Raw genomic sequence first — 5,666 nt, forward strand, 5'->3', positions numbered from 1 at the left:
TAATGTTTCAGTAATTTTATTCATTGATTATAAAATATATAGATTAATGATTAAAATTACTGAAATATCAATATTTTTAAAATATTTAAAAAATTAAATACATAATACCAAAATGACAAATTGATCATAACTATAAAAATAATAAACATCAAATCTAATATATGTCAGAAAGCCCAACAACTACCATATTTAAAAATTAAATACAAAACCTCGGCCTAAATATGGACTTTTGTTGAAGATAAAACTAAATTCCAAATAAATTGACCCAATAGTCCAATCAAATTTAGGACCAATACAAGTTCAAAATGTAAGACCCAAAACTTTTGAAAAGTCTTATTATGATCAAGTCTCAAATCCTACAGTAATTTATAGCCTTAATTTCAGAGATTATTTTATTAAAGATAATTAAGGCAAGTTTTGATTTATTGGATTTGAGATGAGTTATAATTATTCAAAAAGAAAAAACGTGGGACCAATATCAAAGCATAGTAATGTGAAGATTATCCAATAAAAAATTGACCATAACTGAAAAATTAGAAAGAAACATATTAGGAACGATTGTGATAAGATAGTTTGAGGTGGATGTCCATTTTTTACGAGGCTCAGGTTTTTAAGGAGAATTTTATTTAATATAATTTAAAAAACTACTATCATATACGCATATAAATAGAGGCTTTTGCCTCTGAGCAAAACACACCAACAGTAATAAAAATTCTCTATTCCTCCTTTATACTATCAAATACTCTTCTCTCTTATATATAAGATACTACATATATTAATAAATACATTAATTATATGTATTATATTGAGATAGTAATTGTGGTAAATATTAATATTAGAGTCTTATTTATTTATTCTAAAACATGTTATCAGCACGAGACTCTAATCAAATTTTAGGAAGACTCAGGTAACAATTTTCATTATGTCGAAACTCTCTCATCTTGAATTTAATGCTCTTGATATATTTGGAAATAACTATTTATCATGGATACTATATGCTGAAATCCATCTTGATTCAATGAATCTTGGAGATACCATTAAGACTGAAAATAATGCATCCCAGAAGTAGGGACGGATCCAGAAAGTTTAGTATGGAGGGGCCGAATTTTAGATAAATTTTTTTCATTTCATAAAAATAATTAACATATAGTTATTAGAGTTAATTTTTTAAAAAATTTATCAAATATATATATATATATATATAATTATAAATTTTTTTCACAATTTTATTTTTATTATGATAATTACATAAAAAAATATAACAATATCAATAGTACATTATAAAATTATAAAGTATCAATAATTTATAGCGTGTTTAGTTAAAAATGATCACATATCTTATCAATTAAAATTAATTCTTTCAAAAATTTTTAAAAATTTGAAAATAAATGATAAATTATTAATTATTTAAAAGATACAATACCTTTATAGAATACAAGATATAAGATATTTTTATAAAAGTTTTTTTTTAACAACGTAAATTTAGAAGAAAAATAAGTATTTTTTATAAGAAAAGAATATCTAAAGTACATAATGTGATTACCAAAATATAACTACGTAAGTTATTATTAATATAATAATATAAATTTTAAATATGTTAATATAAAATAAATAAATGATTTTTTTTAAATAAATATAGAAATTATTATATAAAAACTAATTTGAAAGTTACAAAGACTTGAGGGTATGATATTAAATTAGTTAAGTGAAAAATATTAGTGAATTAAACAATTAAGACATAATTTTTTTTTTTTACCAAAGATAGGAGACTCGAACCCGCAACATCTTAATTGAGTATGGAGAGACTATGTCATTTGAGTTATTACTCATTGACAATTAAGACATAAATTTATCACATAATAAAAAATAATACATATAAAAATTCTAAATTATATAATATTTTTTATTTTTTAAATACATATCTCATATATAAATATAATTTCTAAAAATTTTGGGGGGCCGAGGCCACTACTCGCCCCCTCTAAGTCCGTCCCTGATGCCAATGTTAACATATAAAAAAATATATTAAGAGGTTGGCGAGTTATAACTCAAATGGTATAGTATTTCTTCCTATTTAAAAGTCTCGATATCTCGTATATAAATATAGTTTTTAAAAATTTTGAGGGGCCGAGGCCACTACTCGCCCCCCTCTAAGTCCGTCCCTGCCCAGAAGGATAAAGCCAAAACCATGATTTTTCTTTGTCGTCATCTTGACAAAGGATTGAAAAATGAATATCTTACATTAAAAGATCCTGCAGATCTTTGGAAAGACCTTGAAGAAAGGTATAATCATCAAAAGACGGTGATACTTCCTCAAGCCCGATATGAATGGATGCACTTGCGTTTACAGGATTTTAAATCCATAAATGAATATAATTCAGCAATGTTTTGAATCACCTCACGAATGAAATTATGTGGGAAAATGATATCTGATAATGATATGTTAGAGAAAATTTTCTCGACCTTCCATGCCTCGAATGTGCACCTGCAGCAGCAGTGTCGAGAAAAAGGATTTAAAAAATATTCTGAGTTAATTTCTTGCCTTCTTATTGCTGAACGCAATAATGAGATGCTCTTAAAGAATCACGAAGCGCGCCCAGCTGACGCCACCCCATTTCCTGAAGTAAATGCGGCAAATTACCCCAGAAGAGGTAAATGGCAAGGTTTTAATAACAAGAAAAATTATGGAAGGAAAAGGAATTATGTTCAAAAGAGAGGATCTCACCAGAAGTGGGATAAAGAAAGAAATATTGGGCAAAATAAATCAACAGAGGATAAGTGTTTCCGTTATGGTGGAAAGGGCAATTGGTCACGTACCTGTCGTACCCCAAGACAGCTAGTCGATCTTTACCAGGCATCTTTGAAAAAGGATGACAAAGGAAAGGAAACAAATTTTGTTTCAAATGATGCTGAAAATTCTACTACTCATTATGATGTATCTAATTTCTTTGAGGATCTTGAAGGAAATATTGGTCATTTGATTAATGATGGAATGGTTTAATATGTGAGATTGTTAAGCATCCATGTTAATAAATAATGTAAGAAACTTATTGTAAATTTTTATTTTCTATGTATTTAAAGTTTCAAATGTGATGTATATAAATAATAAAATATTAATGTTTATGCTTTGAAATCATTAAATGTGTCAAGTTTCAAAATAAAATTTTAGTATATGACATTATGGACAGTGTTTCTTAGAAAAATAATTTCGATAAAGTATTCAATTTAACTGTGCATACTACTCATTTTATTATTATTAATATTATTATTATTTGTCTTTGAAGAAAATAGCAATGATATATAATGAAGATGTATGCCTTGCGGATAGTGCAAGTTCGCACGCCATTCTCAAAAGTGATATATATTACCCATCTTGTGCCAAAAGAAGAATATGTTAATACTATTATTGGCTCAGGCAATGTGATAGAAGGCTCCGGAAGAGCTATAATTTTATTTTCCGGAAGAACAAAATTCATAATAAATAATGCACTATTGTCTACTAAGTCTCTGAGGAACTTATTGAGTTTCAAAGATATTCGCCGAAATGGATATCATATTGAGACAATGAATGAGGGAAATCATGAGTATTTATGTATCACAACTCATGATTCAAATAAGAAAGTTATATTAGAAAAATTATCCTCACTTTCATCTGGGTTATATTATACCAATATTAGTGCAATTGAATCACATGCCACTGTAAACCAGAAGTTTACTAGTCCAAATGAATTCATAACTTGGCACGACCGATTGGGTCATCCGGGAACAACCATGATGTGGAGAATTATTGAAAACTCCCATGGACATTCACTAAAGAACCAGAAGATTCTTAAATCTAGTGAATTTTGTTGTGCTGCATGTTTTCAAGGGAAGTTAATTTTAAGGCCATCACCAGTAAAGATTGGATTTGAGTCCCCTGAATTCCTATAAAAATTCAAGGTGATATATGTGGACCTATTCATCCACTATGTGGATCTTTAATATATAGTACCACAAAGGAATTAATTATGAATGAGGTGGAATGAAACTCAATAGTTGATAGTTTCTATTTAATATACTATTCCTTACATTGATTCATTGTTTAGATACAAGCTTATAAAAAAATTTTAGTCCCTCTAAAAGATTTTTCCTTTTTAACTATCCATTTATGCTCTTATTTTGTGTATTGGATCTGGCTTTCAAGTACTGATGATAGTTGGAGTTACTGATTTGGGATATTTGTATATGTTATTTTTCAACTTGGAGTTTAATTATCTTAATGTTTCATACAGAGAGATCCACAAGCGCATCTGTGTTGCTGGGAGTGATCCTTCACTTATGGAATCTCTAACTGAGCCTACGTGATCCCTTGATGGTATGTAAATTTGGCATCTTCTTTAATCTCTAAACAAGATATTTCCTTAATATCATCAAGTTATGATTTCATGAGACATTGACCCATGATTTTTATTGCTTTAGGTTATTTTAATATGCAGGTGAGCTTTTTTTCATCACAGATAGAAAAAATGATTTCTGGAATATCTATAGATGGATAATTTTCATTATCTTATTATTGTGCCTTTCTCAACTTCCATATATACTTCTACCTTTCTCAACTTCCATATATCAAGCAAGCTATCTTGTGCTTCTTATTGACAACAGGAGGTCATATATACTAATTCTTATTTACAGAATTTGTTGAAGTTGGATGCTTTAAGTGGGAGGAATGGTGCTGGTTCTCAGCCAATGCCAAGAGCTAAACAGACACTATCAAAAGTAGCTGTGACAAGAACGTCATCAGAGAAATATTCTGATTTCAGCTTGCCAACCTAACAATATTCTAAGGAGCAATCTAAATCATGTGAAATTTGCAGACGATTTGAGACTGTTTAAATCCAAGATTATGTGAGAAGCTTGAGGCAAAAAGAAATGGACTTTCTATGCCTCATTGTTTTACATTGTTTTATTTAATTCAGAGTAGAGATAGCAACATTTTGTATGCCTTATGTGTTAGAAAATGAGCGAAAGCATAATAAAAGGTATATTTTTAAGATTTTGTTTGAGTTATATAATATTTTATTTATGGATATTAATTTTTTATTATTATGAAATTTTAATAAAAAAATTATTTGTTTAACATAATGAATCATTGAATAGGGATTATAGGAATATTTTTCATTGAATATTTATAGTTTCACCGAATTTTCAATTAAGTCCTTATATTTTTTTTCTTTTCAATTAGGTTCCTAAAGGTATAAAAGTAATTTCACAATTTACTAACATTTTTTTTGACGTTTAACGTTAATAGGGACTAAATTGAAAAAAAAAATTAACGTATAGGGACCTGATTAAAAGGAAAAAAAGTATAAGGACCTAATTGAAAATTTCGCGAAACTATAGGGACCAACAGAGTAATTAAACCTTAATTATTCGAAATGTCTCTCATTAAGTATATTTTATTTTTAATTGGTTGTGAGTCCTGCTAGAGAGACAATGAGATATCTATATAATATGTACAATTGGTTGTTTATTTGACCCAATCTAAATTAAAAATGCAAATTAACCCTTATTTACCCTAATCCCAAATAGCCTGTTCAATTTTGTGTTATTGACCACCCATTTACCCCTAATTCAAATTTATCCATCATTAACCCTTTTGCACCCACCGTTTCCCTAGTCCCCCAAAC

Source organism: Arachis ipaensis, chromosome B02 (assembly GCF_000816755.2).
Source record: "Arachis ipaensis cultivar K30076 chromosome B02, Araip1.1, whole genome shotgun sequence".
Lineage (NCBI taxonomy): Eukaryota > Viridiplantae > Streptophyta > Magnoliopsida > Fabales > Fabaceae > Arachis > Arachis ipaensis.